A 15,142-nucleotide genomic window follows, 5' to 3' on the forward strand; every position below is an offset into this window, starting at 1 on the left:
ATATATTTTAGTGTTAGCTATTCTTCTTATTGACTCTCTCCATTATATCTCGAAGTCATATTCGTTTCCTAGCTTTCTATTTATAGCACCCATTCTGTGCCCACCCATTCTTGCCCAGGGCCAAGTACTGTTGGAGCCACAGAAGTCCATCATTGTCTCCAGAACATGACAATGCCAAGTGGGAAGAAAGGGGATGTGCCTTAAAAGGGAGGTAATATATACTAAAGTATTAAAAGAGATACAGATAGGGGCTGTAATTCACCAGAACCTGTAATCACTGAGGTGTGGGGGTCACAGAAATCTGCATGGATAGGCTAAAACTTTAGCTGGGACGTGAAGATTGGGTATGATTTTTTAGAGAAAAAACAGGGAGTACAGTGTAGGCAAAGGTGTGAGTGCAGGGATGATCAGGGTTTAGTAGATCCGTCTGTCTGTAAAGAATGGGGTTAGGCAGCAGTGAAAGATATGATTTTGAAAAACCTTGGCTCTCTGCAATGGGGGTTTGAAAGTTATGCTCTAAGATATGGGGGGCCACTGAAAGTTTTCAAGCCAGAGAGACAAATGTTTAGAATGAGAGAAGGATTTTAGATTCCATATGTAGAGTGATCTAGAGGGGAAAGCTTGATTCAGGGAGACCAAATAACATGCTCTAGCAAAATCTACGAGTAAAGTGAGAAGGGGCTGAATTAGAATGGTTGAGATGGGAGTGGAAAAAAAATTCTGAGAGCACTACAGAGGAAGAACTGACAAGATGTAGTAACTGACTAGAGTTGGAGGATTGGGTATACAGGAAAGAGGAAAATCACGTGTGTTGAAGGGCAGAAGGATGGTGGTGTAACAGCTGGAAATACAGCAGTGGGGAAGGAGAGTCAGTGTGAGGGAGAGGAGTTCAGTTTTAGGCATCTATTACTGGTGAGCAGAAAGCACCTAGAAGGCTCTGTTTGTGTGGAAATATCCCTTAGGCAGATGGGCAGAGAGGTATCTGTTTTGACTTCTTTCTGAGCCCCCTGAAGAATGTGCATATAAACTGAATAGTTTCATTGTTGCTGAGGGAAGAGGACAAAGCTAAAGGTAAAGATTCAAAGCCATCCACTGAATGAGTGGTTGAAACTGAACCTCCGACATTTTAACAGCTTCTCTTGAACATGTCTAATTCTCAGATACAGTCTCATTAAAAAAAAAAAGTCACAGAAGTATATAGGATGAGATGTGCAAATTGTACCCCATCTTCCCACCACCAATAAGGTAACTCCTGTTACTATTTTGATGGTGTCCTTCCTTCCAACCTCTTTCCTTTGCATTTGTTCCCCTAATGAGGTGATAACTTCACTCCTTGCTCAGTGCTTTGTGCTTTTCCCTATGCAATATGTCTAAGAGATGTTTTCATATTAGTCCTTCCAAGTTCTAACTGCCCTTATCCTTCCAACATGTGGAGAGATTTTGAGGGCACTAACCAAACCTTTGGTATTGCCTGGCATAGGATTTCTTTATATTTATCTGCTGATATTGAGCAGTGCTTGCCATTTTTCTCATTGATTGGTAGGAGTCATTTTAGACACATAAGTGATTTTGGGGAAAAAAAGACTTACATTCAAAGCAACTGGCATTACGTATCCAAGAAATTGGACAGAGAGGAAGTTCAGGTTCTGAGGAGAGGCCACGTTGTTTGTGCCAATGGCCTCACGTTATGTCTTTATTAACTGTGCACACTGGGCAGCTGAGAAGCTGTGGGAATGAGAAAACTGGTCTCTTCTGCACTTGAATATTCCCCACAAGGTGGCCATGATTCTTTTACTTATTCTCTTCATTCTTTTCCTGCCGACTCAAGGATGTGAACTGTGTTTCTTCACAGAAATTTCCAAGGAAACTCTATTTCTCACATTGATGAAAATGTATGGAAGGCATACCGTTGGACTGAGACACTGTGAGTATATTCTGTCCAGATATGAATACAAAGAGCTAACTGCATTGTAAGATCCTTCTTGGTCCAGAATTTTGAGGTCAATAGCTGTGAGAAAAGGTATTTCCCCCTCCATATCCCAAAGCAACCTACTGATTGAAATTCTGTGTTTATTTTGAAATTAAATTTGGCAGGCCTTCTTTAAAATCAGTAAAAGCCAATTTAACGTCCTTTTCCATTATACACGTAATACATTATATTCTCAATATGTAAAAATGAAATAACAGGTATAGTGAAAACCCTCCTTGTGCCCTAATCCCCCACCCATGCTACTTTGAGTTTAGTATATATCCTTGCAGACTCTTCCATATATTTGAGTAAATGCATATTTAAAGTAAGAACATAGGTTTGCCGTGTGATTTTATTTTATTTTTTACATAAATGATAATCTTCTGCAACTTGACTTTCACTTCATGCTATGTCTTAGGAGGGTGAGTCAACAATTATCCATTCTCTGGCGATAGAATTTCTACAGCCAGAGTGCAGATAATTTTTGACTCACCTTGGTAGATTTCTTTCCTTCCCGGTACATAGGTGGTTATCGCATTCATTTAACCTCCTGCATGGTATTCCATAGTGTGAATGTATCACAGTTTAATACTGCCCCCCTTGAAGGATGTTTAGATCATGTCGTTTTCTTGTTACTGCATCGATGCAGTTACTGTCCTTGTACCTGCATCTTTGTGAACCTGGTCAAATATTTCTGTAGAATCATTATCTAAAACTGGGATGGTTGGTGTGAAGACTCTGTAGATATAAAATTTTCATTGCCCTCAAAAAGGTTGAGTCAGCTTAAGCGCCAGTCAACATTCTGTGATGACTTTCATTTCCCCACACCCTTTCACCACTGATAGTCTCTCCTTTTTTTCTTTCTTTCTTTTTTTTTCTTGCTGATCTGATGGGTGACTAAAAGGGGTCCCATCTGAATTTGAATTTTTCTGGTTACTTGTGAATTTAAATATTTTATATGTTTACCGAACATTTGTATTTTATCCCTGAATTGTCTGTCCTTTGCCCTTTTTTCTGTTACTATTTTTTATATCCATTTGTAGAAAAAGCCAGTTTAGATACACAAGTGAATTTGGAAAAACACATTCAAAGTAATTTTTCATGATAGTTTGTGGTCCTATCATTAGTTCAACTTGAATAGACAAGTCATACATGACTTCCAAATTAATAATAAAAGACGTAACAGTCAACCTAAAAATAGGGTTTATGACAGCTCTTAAAGAGGTGTCCCCTTAGTCTGATATCTTATTGGATATTAGAGGAAAAAAAAATGACACTAGCAGACAATTTTTTTAATTTACAGATTTCCTAAATACTATCTGTAGTTTATATTTCCCATGATAGCATCTAAGTTGGAGATTTTATTTCCCAAAGTTGTAAGAAAAATGAAAGTCATCTGGCACAAGAAATAGATAACTTAGTTTCCTCTGGGGAGTGGAGGTGGGGTGGTAGACTGAGGGACAGAGGTAAGAGAAAAAGTTTGGATCGTGTGCTATATATTTTTGGAATTTTGAGCCATGTGAATATATATTACATATTTTTAAAAATAAATTGAAATTAAAAATTAATTTTCTAAAAAGCATGTGTTTGGGAGGTGATACACTATAACATGAGTCTGGTAAGGTTTGAAGATTTCTAAGTCAGTTTGAGGTTTATACCTTGTAAGCAGAGGTTCCTAACTTGGGTTCAATGATTCCCCAAGGCAGAATTTCTTAACCTTCCCTCCTGCTCCCCCATGTACATCTCTCTGGTGATCTGAAGAAGCTTATGTTCTTGGGATCTTGTTTTGAAATGTATAATAAGTTAAAATATATAGAAAAACAAGGCAAACTAATTATATTGAAATAGTTTTCAGAATATTTTTAAAGTTCGTGATATACTAATAAATATGCTCTTAACACATTAAATAACAGGATATGGTGGTAGGTCTTATAAATATCATAGCTCCAAGGTAGTGATGAGAATAAATGGTGTTTCGAGATATCTGTAACATATACATGGTAGCAGATGATCTGTGATTTCCATTGGGGACCAAATTAACTATAGTGCTGATCTGGTGTGATGTGTTGCCTACATTCAAAATGGAAGGAAATGCTGATTTTAGATAGAGATTTGTGAAAATTGAGATGTAATTTTGTTTCTCATCCAAGTTCTGCCCTCTGGATTCAGTCCACTCTGTTCATAGACTTCTGCCCTAAAAGGATGATCCACGGATGGAAATTGCATGCACACTTTTGCATGCGTTCAAGAGAGTGCAGTTTTCTAGGGACAAGAACCATTGCTTTTATGAAATTCTCAAAGGATTCTTGTCTCAGAAGACTGAGTCACAAATGTAGGGGAGAAGAAAGACATTTCTTTTCCTGTACTTATCTTCATGAGTGATGCTAAGTGGATGACTGCTTTAAATAAAAGTATCTGATAGTTAAATAAAAGTACCTGTCACTTTCTGAATTCATTCAATAAATATTTTTGGAGTATTTAGTACATGCCAGCAACTGTTTTACATGCTAGGGATACAGGCCCAAGAGTAAACCAGCCTAAGTATCCCAGTTCTCAGGGGGTTTACAAATACATAAAAATAAGTATATAAGTATAATAAATAGATATAATTTCAAGTATTGGTAAGTACTTTGGAGAGAAAGAAAGTAGGGGAAGGAGAGGAAATCAATTCCAGAATGGCCTACTGTTTGTATTATACACATACTTAAGTCAAACCAACCAGCAGACCAACCCTGAGGCCTCTCAGTTTCCTAGAAGTTACTGAGGTGGAGAGAAGGATAATTGTCAATAATATAGAATCAAGAATGAATGTGAAATTCGGAAGATTGCCTTAGACCAGAACCCTGGTCAGAAGTTAAACGTGGATGTTTCTTAACTGTTACTTCATGCCTGGTTTTGATATTTGCATGGTTGAGAAAGTTTTAGATCTGGCTTTAACTCTGATTCCCCATAGTCTTAAAATTTTTGCTTTAGTCATAATGAATATTTGGAGTTCTACACAGCAGTGTATTTGAGTTCAGTTATTCAGTTATTGCGTATTTGAAGCTCCTTTTTTGGAAATTTTTTGTGACTGACTCATTCTCAGTTTCCACTTTACTGCTAGGTTGAATTTGTTATTGTTATTTAAAACTGTTTTACTGTCCTGTCATGCAGACAACTTCACCGAAAGAAACCGCATTAATTGAAAATGTATAGTCTTTGTTTACTCCCTGTCCCACATGATATTCAGACTCTAACCAGGGTGATGTGGGCCTCAGCCAGTCAGAGAGATCAGCCCCATCTCTTCGCCGTCCTTGCTGAATCCTTGTCAGCGTTCAAAGTTATAATTAGCATATATGAGTTTCTCTTTTCTCTTGAGTTTTTTCATATATCGTCATTTCCTGTGACCTTTGTGTGTCATTCATGGCATACACATACAATTTTGTTACATGACATGGGGAGGGAGAGTTTTTTCCAACTTTTGAAATTATGAGAAGGGTTAGTGTAAACATTGTTGGACACATTGATTGGTTTTGTGTTTTTGGATCATTTCCATGGTGATATGAAGCCACCACTTAACAGAGGTGAGAAGACAATCCATCTTAGCACCAGCTGTTGACCATCCCCCCTAACATGGATTCTGACCATCACTGCTGCTCCTTCTAACGTGGTGAATTTCAAATGCAGGTCAGGGTCCTTGAAGCGTTGTCAGGGCTCCAAGTGTTCTTTGTGGGAATTAAAGTCTTTTGTGTTTTTGTTTTAGTGATCTTTTAAACATGTGTGTGATTGTATTCTCTATAATAGGAACCACTTTAATAGCTGAGAGTTGCAGAGTTTTCAGGTAGTAATATTTTAACTCTCATAAGCTATTAGTAAAGAATTAATTTATGAGATGGAATTAAGCTATGAGATGGAATTAATATAAATATGTGAGCAAGAGATCCTGAGTGAAAACCAGAATGTTTTAAATGCAGGACTCAATGGAAATAGTTTCACAGGGCAACACAGCATGTGCTCAGATCCCCAAGGCTCCTGAAGGACGCACCACCGTTAATAGTACCTGCAAGGAAGGGGATTCTCTGACATCTTACAGAGTTTCTCCTGTGCTGGCTCTCTACCGAACCGTCACTCCACTCTTGGGGTGCTGGTTATGTGCCTTCCTGCTCATTAGGTATAAGAAACAGGTGCAAAGTAGCACCCCATCCTCCCCCCAGCATGCTCCTAGTCTTTATTGTGAGAGCAGACCTTACAGTCCTCGGGCAGACCCAGGTGTCAGGCCTGACTGTGAGTCATCCCGGAGCCCTTCATTCTGCACTCTGGACAGGTCATTGGCTGGATCTCTGAGTTTTCTAATTGACTCTTTAACTGTCATTTCTGCTGCTCATATACTGAGTTTTTATGACTGCTAACACTTTTGATTCGTATATTCTTGAGTTGATTCTTTTTCATGGATATGCTATGTGCTTCCCTCTGTCTGAGGGTAATAATTATGCTATGCTAAGGTCCTCTTGTGCTTTGTTAACTCTGATTCATTGGCTATAAGCTCTTTTTTTTTTTAAGAACTTTTATTGAGGTACAGTTAACAGACAATAAACAGCCTATATTTAGAGTGTACAATTTGGTATCCCAATCTCCCAATTCATTCCCCCCCCCCCAACCCTCCCCGCTTTCCCCACTTGGTGTCCATGTGTTTGTTCTCTACACCTGTGTCTCTATTTCTGCCTTGCATTTCCTCTTTCATAGTTGTTAGCATTTGCCTTATGGATTGAGGTGCTCCTATATTGAGTGCATATATATTTATAATTGTTATCTCCTCTGCTTGGATGGATCCCTTGATCTTTATGTAATGTCCTTTCTTGTCTCTTGTAACATTTTTTATTTTAAAGTCTATTTTCTCTGATGTGACTCTTGCTACTCCAGCTTTCTTTTGATTTTCATTTGCATGGAATATCTTTTTCCATCCCCTCACTTTCAGTCTGTATGCGTCCCTAGGTCTGAAGTGGGTCTCTTGTAGACAGCATATATACGGATCTTGTTTTTGTATCCATTCAGCTAGCCTGTGTCTTTTGGTTGGTGCATTTAGTCCATTTCCATTCAAGGTAATTGTCGAGATGTATGTTCCTATTACCATTTTCTTAATTGTTTTGTTTGTGTTTTTGTAGGTCCTTTTCTTCTCTTATGTTTCCCACTTACAGAACTTCCTTTAGCATTTGTTGTCGGGCTGGTTTGGTGGTGCTGAATTCTCTTAGCTGTTGCTTGTCTGTAAAGCTTTTGATTTCTCCATCGAATCTGAATTCGATGGAGATCCTTGCTGGGTAGAGTATTCTTGGTTGTAGGTTCTTCTCTTTCATCACTTGAAATATATCATGCCACTCCCTTCTGACTTGCAGAGTTTCTGCTGAGAAATCAGCTGTTAACCTTATGGGAGTTCCCTTGTATGTTATTTGTTGTTTTTCCCTTGTTGCTTTTAATAACATTTCTCTGTCTTTACTGTTTGTCAGTTTGACTTCTGTATGTCTCGGCATGTTTCTCCTTGGATTTATCCTGCTTGGGACTCTCTGCGCTTCCTGGACTTGGGTAGCTGTTAGGGAAGTTTTCAACTGGAATCTCTTCCAGTATTTTCTCGGGTCCTTTCTCTCTCTCTTCTCCTCCTGGGACCCCTACAATGAGAATGTTGGTGCGTTTAACATTGTCCCAGAGGTCTCTTAGGCTGTCTTCAGCTCTTTTCATTCCTTTTTCCTTATTCTTTTCCGCAACAGTGATTTTTACCATTCTGTCTTGCAGGTCACTTATTTGCCGTTCTGCCTCAGTTAATCTGCTGTTGGTTCCTTCTAGTGTATTTTTCATTTCAGTTATTGTGTTGCATGTGTCTGTTTGTTCTTTAATTCTTCTAGGTCTTTGGTAAACTTTTCGATCTTTGCATCCAGTTTTTTTTCAAAGTCCTGAATCATCTTCACCATCATTATTCTGAATCTTTTTCTGTAAGGGTGCCTATCTCCTCTTCATTTAGTTGTTTTCCTGGGTTTTTATCCTGTCCCTTCATCTGGTACAAAGTCCTCTGCTTTTTCATTTTCTCTCTCTTTCTGTGCCTGTGGTTTTCAGTTCCACAAGACAAAATACTGCTGATACTGCTTGATACTGCTGTCTGCCCTCTTGTGAAGGAAGCTATCTAGGAGGCTTGTGGGTGCTTCCTGATGGGAGGGACTGATGGTGGATAGGGCTAGGTGGGCAGAGCTCAGTAAGACTTCAATCTGATTTGGTGGGCAGAGCTCAGTAAAACTTTAATCTGCTTGTCTGCTAATGGGTGTGGCTGTGTTCACACCTTGTTGGTTGTTTGGCCTGAGGCTACTTAGCACTGGAGCTTACAGGCTCTTTGGTGGGGCTAATGGTGGACTCTGGGAGGGTTCATGCCAATGAGCACTTCCCAGAACCCCTGCTGCCAGTGCCCCTGTCTCCTTGGTGAGCCACAGCTACCCCCCACCTCTGCAGGCAACCCTCGAACACCAGCAGGTAGGTCTGGTTCAATCTCCTATGGGGTCACTACCCCTTCCCCCTAGGTCCTGGTGAGCACACTTTCTTGTGTGTCCTCCAAGAGTGGCATCTCTGTTTTCCCCAGTCCTGTGGAGGTCCTGCAATCAAATCCCGCTGGCTTTCAAAGTCTGGTTGTATGGGGTTCCTCCTCCCGTTGCTGGACTCCCATGTGGGGAAGCCTGACATGGGGCTCAGAACCCTCACTTTCGTGGGTGGACTTGTGCAGTATAACTGTCCTCCAGTTTGTGGGACACCCACCCAGCATTTGTGGGATTTGATTTCAAGGCGATTGCGCCCCCTCCTACTGTCTCATTGCAGCTTCTCCTTTGTCTCTGGATGTGGGGTGTCTTTTTTGGTGAGTTCCAGTGTCTTTCTGTTGATGATTGGTCAGCATTTAGTTGTAATTCTGGTGCTCTTGCAAGAGGGAGTGGCTATGAGCTCTTATGTTTGCTTTTGTTTTCTGTGCTTGATGGGGTTGGCTCTCTCACATTGTTTGGTCATTCCTGAGTGCAGTTCATCTTTGTAGTTGAGATGCTACTGCTTTTGTTTCCCAGCTTTAGGGGAGAAGTGAAATGAGCTGCTGGGGCTTGTTACTCCCAATGGGTTCCCCTGAGAATAAGGCAGAGGTGGAAGGTGCCTTCTGGTGGCTAGTCAGGGAGTGCAAAGCTTTCTTCCAGGGTCCTGGGACCTTGCCTCCTTCCTGACAGCAATTGCTGCTACCTGGAAGAGGACACTTTTGCCACCTGGATCAAGGAGGAAAGATGTGGGGTTGATGTGTGCTGTAGGCTGCTCCTACCACACGGTTACAATGGTTCACCCTGTAGGCAGTTCCAGGACATTTCTGGTAGGGGAGCATTTGTGGAGCTGTTCCCATGCATTGAGCTAAGGTGGTAATTTTTAAGTTATATCTTTTCTAGCATTCCTGGAGATTTTGGTGGAAGTTGAATGGGTGGAGACTAGACATGTTTCAATCTGCCAACTTGAAACAGCACACCTTAGGAAAACAATTTTATATCCCTGTTACATCCTAGAGAAACTCAGGCAAATATGTATCAGGAAACAAACACAAGCATGTTCAAAGCAGTATTGTTTTTAATAACTAAAAACTAGAAAAGTCTCAGTGTGCACCAAGAGTTGAATGAAAAAATAAAGTGTGGTATAGTGATAGAGTTAGAAGGCATACACTTCATCAGAAACATAATGCAGACCACACAGGTAATCTTAAATTTTCTGCTAGCCACTTTAAAATAAAAGTAAAAAGAAACAGAAAAAATAAATAACTTTTACTTAACCCTTATATCCAAAATATCATTTTAATATGTAATCATTGTATACATTATTAGTAAGATACTCTACATTTTTTCAACAAAGTGCGTGTCGTAACTAAGAAGCTCACATGCCGCTGCAAAAAGATCTTGCATGCTGCAATAAAGACCCAGCACAGCCTAAATAAATAAATATTTTTTAAAAATGTAGAGAAAAAAAGTTAGAATTAAAAAAATGTTAATGAGAGACTCTACATTTTTTCCACGCTAATTCTTTGTAATTACAATTTAGTTGCAAAGTTTTATCACAAATGCTTGAGGTGTATTTAGATTTCATAAAATTTATAGTTGAAAAAGTAGTATCACATACACAAATTGTTGCAAACATACTTAAACATTTTGCAGTAATTACATTGTCGGTTTTTTAAATTTCAATTTTAAAATAATTGAAATGAATTAAATTAAAAATTCAACTCTGTCACATTAGCCACTTTCACATACCCAGAAGCCTCATATACTTGGACATGCAACACTACATGCTACAGGCAAAAATAACATTATTTTACAAAATAATGTTGAGTGAAAGAAGCAATGTAGGAAATAATACATGTAGTAGGATTCCACTTAGCTAAAGTTGAAGAAGCAGCAAGAGTAAAGTGTGTTGTTTATGGCTGATACAGAAAAGACAAAACTACACTTAAAAAGCAAGGAAATTCTTATGAAAGTCAGGATAGTGGTTCCCCCTAGAAAGTCAGAGAGGGTTGTGATTGGAAAGGGGTACACGGGGGGCTTCTGGGATGTTGGCAGGATTCTTTCTTGACATGAATGGTGTTACCTGGGGATTTGTTTTATAATTATTAACCTGAACAATTACATTATGTATCTTTATAGACATTTTAGCTTTCGAAAACTTTTTAATGGGGGAAGAATCAGATGGCTTCATTTGCAGCGTTGACAGAGTTGTGTATGGGACTTCCCGATAAGGTTTGGGGAAAGATGGGAGGGAAGGACAGCTCTGCAACACTGGGTTAAAACCCAGAGCTGGGTTCTAACAGAGACTTGGTGATCTAGAGAGTAGGCATTAATTATATGATTTGGTGGAAGAATGGATGGGGTGTGTGTGTGTGTGTGTGAGAGAGAGAGAGAGAGAGAGGGAGAGAGAGAGAGAGAGAGGTGGACACAAAGGAGGACGTGAAAAGAAAGGTTTAAATGAAAACAGAGCAGAAATCACCATCCCTAAATTAAATAAGAAATAGGATGTTTGGGTGGCACCATTACCCAGCTTTCCTCCACATATAGGAGTTAGTCCTATGTAGTAAATAGTTGTACTTCTTTTGCATTTTGATCCAGAAATAACCTTTTCATTTTTCAGGATCCTCAGTGACAATCATTTGACTGAATTACATAAGGACTCCTTTAAAGGCTTGCTATCCCTCCGGTATTTGTAAGTTAATTAATCATATTTGTTTATGAGTTCTTATCTATAAAGTGGATTATCTATAAAGTACTTAAGGGATTCAGGTTAGATAATCTCTTCAATTTTCTTCCAGCAATAAAATCCTGCAATTCTGTAAGTCTGTGTAGGACCCCAGCCCATCTCTAGCATTAAATACCTCCTATTCTTTTTCAATTTTTTAATTATGTAGACAAGATATACATTAAAAAAAAAAACCTTTATTTGTAGAGGAAAAGTGGTGATGAGGTTTGAGCAATAATAGACTCCCCTATGAACCTTACTGTATGTGTTCATATACTCTCTGTTTATATTTTGTGTATGACCTACAATCAAATCTGGCCCACAGTCTGTTTCTATACAGCGTATAAGTTAAAAATGGTTTTTAAAGGACTGTCAAAGAAAAAAAAAAGAAAGAAAAATATGCGACAGAGACTGTATGTGGCCAGCAAAACCTAAAATATTTACTATCTGCCCTTTACAGAATAGGTTTGAAAAAGTTCCTGAGTAAAATGAAAGGAATTAAAATTAACCTCAGGACTTCCCTAGTGACACAATGATTAAGAATCCGCCTGCCATGCACGGGTCATGGGTTCATTCCCTGGTCCAGGAAGATCTCACATACCACGGATCAACTCAGCCCGTTGCCACAACTACTGAGCCTGTGTGCCGCAAGTACTGAAGCCTCCGTGCCTGGAGCCCGTACTCCAAAACAAGAGAAGCCACCTGAATGAGAAGCCTGTGCACCACAATGAACAGTAGCCCCCGCTCGCCACAACTAGAGAAAGCCCACATGTAGCAACAAAGCCCCAGTGCGGCCAATTAAAAAAAAAAAAAGTTAACCTCAAATTGTCACCTACAGGACAAGAAAATATAGAACACTAACGTTCATATGAATGCCATTAACTCATAATTTTCATCATTTAATCGAAATTAAATTAATATTTCAATGTGAAATAAGCAGATGAATTATATAAACAGTATTGTCCAGAATACATTGTTACTAAAATAAACAGACTATTGTTAAGAATTGTGATGCAGGAATCATTATACCAATATTAAAAATGTTTAAGATGATGGTTAAGTGGTATATTTAGAAATGTTGACACTAAACAAGCATATCAGAAATGTACCTAACAAAAATCTCTCCAGCCTCTTCTTTTGTTCCTGTTTTTTTGTTTCTTCGTTTGTTTTGGTTTGGTTTTTTAGGTTGCGCTCCACAGCTTTCAGGATCTTAGTTCCCCCAAGCAGGAATTTGACCTAGGCCCCCAGAAGTAGAAGGGCTGAGTCCACTGGGCCTCCAGGGAATTCGCTCTCCAGCTTCTTTATCAAGGAAGAAATGCTTGCATAGTAGTTCTGTTTTTTTAGGGATAAGTAGATACTGTGTCCATTGCTATAAAAGCTCAGTTTTTGTCCTTTGTTCATGGCATCCAAAGCTGTGTATGTCATTAATCCTTTTCAAGCCAAGTAATGATCCTCTAGGGAAACAGATTCTTCTTGCAAATTTAAAAGGCTTAGGGAAGTGAGTATAAAGAGCCTCACATGCCACCTTTTAAAAATAGTTATTTTAATTATCAAACTTTCAAAGCCTTAAGGGGCAACCACTTTTGTTTAGATAGATGTATTTATTTATTTATTTATTTACTTACTTACTTACTTATTTACTGGCAGCATTGGGTCTTCGTTGCTGCTCTAGGGCTTTCTCTAGTTGTGGTGAGTGGGGGCTTTTCATTGCGGTGGCTTCTGTTGTTGCAGAGCACTTGCTATAGGCATGTGGGCTTCAGTAGTTGTGGCATGTGGGCTCTGTAGTTGTGTCCTGCAGGCTTTACAGCACATATGCTGTAACTACTGAGCCCACATGCTGCGACTACTGAAGCCACTGCCCCTAGAGTGCAGGCTTAGTAGTTGTGTCACACGGGCTTAGTTGCTCCATGGCATGTGGGGTCTTCCCAGACCAGGGATCAAACCTGTGTGCCCTGCATTGGCAGGCAGATTCTTAAGCACTGTGGCCACCCAGGACGTCCCACAACCACTTTTGTATTAGCCTCCTTCTCTGCTATCTGGGCTGCAAACCTTACAAACACAGTTTGGAGAAAAACAAGATAACTGCTCAGTGGATTAGGCCCGTCATTCCTTCTACTATAAAATACTTTATAAGCTGATTATTTCATGTTAGCATAGGTATTCTCATTCTTTAAAAAGCAATGCCAATCAATAAAAAAGCTTAAAAAGAATATGCGAATATGTACTATGCCGAGTGTTGTGAACACAAAGATGGGTAAGACAGGATTCCTTTTAGCAACTCCTGATCCCACACGGAAAAGAAACACATAAGCTCAAACCATAATGACAAAGTGCTGTAGAGACACAGAAGAGGGAACCATGAAGTAATAAAACTGCGTTTCTTTTCAAACATTTTCCTCCTTCTGTTCCCTCCTCAGATATTTGTTGATTTTATAAATATTTGAGTTTGCTTTATGTCCATGCATTGGCTTTAACCATGATAGACAATGTGCATGAGCAAGACCTAGTCCATACTTCCAAGGAGCTTATGCTCAGAGGAAATGGGATAAATGGGATACAAAAGGAGCTACATTTTAGAAAAGAAATGGATATGGGCAATGAGAGCTGTAAGTTGGTGTTGCGGCACAGAAGAGGGAAAGAAAGACTTCAAATTGGGTCAGGGAAGATGTTACCAGCACAACGCTGTTTAGATGGGACCTGGAAGGGCCGTTGGGTATCATCAGACAGACATCTGAGGAAGAATAAGCTTGCAAAAGGAAGGTGGGAGAAAGGCAAAACACAGGAAGAACGCTTTGAGAACCTGTAGAGTACAAGCAGGGAGAGCAGGAGATTAGAGCCAGATTATCTAGGGCTTTGCAGGCCAAGCCGAGGCTAAGATGCCAAGCCACCATGTTACCACAGCAGTGCTCTGAAACAGTCACTTGGAGGACTTGTTAAAACACAAGCTCCACCCCCATAGTTACTGATTCAGTCGGTCCAGAGTAGGGCTGAGTATTTGTGTCCTCGGTAAGTTCACAAGTGATGCTGGTGTTTGGAATCACCTTTGGAGAGTTAATTGGTAGATTGTGTGGAGGGTGGCTTAGAAAGGGAGAGAGTGGAGGTGGCAACAGCAGTCAGAAGACAGTTCTACCCATCCAGGTGAAATGAGAGACTAAGCTGGAATCAATGGCAGTAAGATAGCTATAGTCAAGAGTGGATATTTTCAAATAAAAGTCAATATGATAGAAGGTATGATACGGAATTAAAGTTGCATATTGATGAGAGGAGTAACTTCCTTTCAAGTTGAATGAAAGGATATCTTTTATTTCTTCTGGTACTGAAGTGGCCTAGAAAAATAGAACTAAGTGGGAAGTGTGGAAATATAAGAATATTCACTTTACGATTAGAAATTATAATGATAGTTGGAGATAAAAACTTTGAGCTCATAATCTAGACTATGATGAGACCACAAAAGGTGGAATCTAATCAATTCTTCTGCTCTCAGGAAAGATTACCTCCAAAGTCTATCTAGACCTAAACTTGTATATTTAATTTATGAAGGTCATGAGGGTGAGACTCTTAAGAGAGGTGAAGGCAGGGTTAGGGGCTCTGGAAGGTTCAAATAACATTCCTCAAGATTTGGAGTTTAGACCAGAGCTACTTATTTATTATTATCATTCTAACCTCTACTAGTGATTGCTACTAATTAGATACCTAGTAGCTAATTGAGGCAATATATTCCTTTTCCTTTTCCTAGAGATTTATCCTGCAATAAAATACAGTCTATTGAAAGACGTACATTTGAACCGCTACCTTTTTTGCAGTTTATGTAAGTAACAAATGTAACTTCATTATATTTGGAAGTTTTATACCACAAGTTTTTATAAAATTAGTTACTCATTTTGAAATACGATTACAATTACTACTAAAATTATGTAGCAA

At 39.2% G+C, this 15,142-nt stretch overlaps 1 protein-coding gene across 1 annotated transcript in view; it reads left to right on the forward strand.

The window, feature by feature from the left end:
- LOC130843198 (putative pleckstrin homology domain-containing family M member 1P) overlaps window positions 1–15,142 on the forward strand; it is an 85,989-nt gene that overhangs the window by 60,036 nt on the left and 10,811 nt on the right. Inside the window, exon 10 of the mRNA XM_057719747.1 lies at window positions 1,853–1,924. The gene's annotated coding sequence lies outside the window, so the exon portion shown is untranslated. The remainder of the gene's footprint in view (window positions 1–1,852; window positions 1,925–15,142) is intronic.

Source organism: Hippopotamus amphibius, unplaced genomic scaffold, assembly GCF_030028045.1.
Source record: "Hippopotamus amphibius kiboko isolate mHipAmp2 unplaced genomic scaffold, mHipAmp2.hap2 scaffold_260, whole genome shotgun sequence".
NCBI classification, from domain to species: Eukaryota; Metazoa; Chordata; class Mammalia; order Artiodactyla; family Hippopotamidae; genus Hippopotamus; species Hippopotamus amphibius.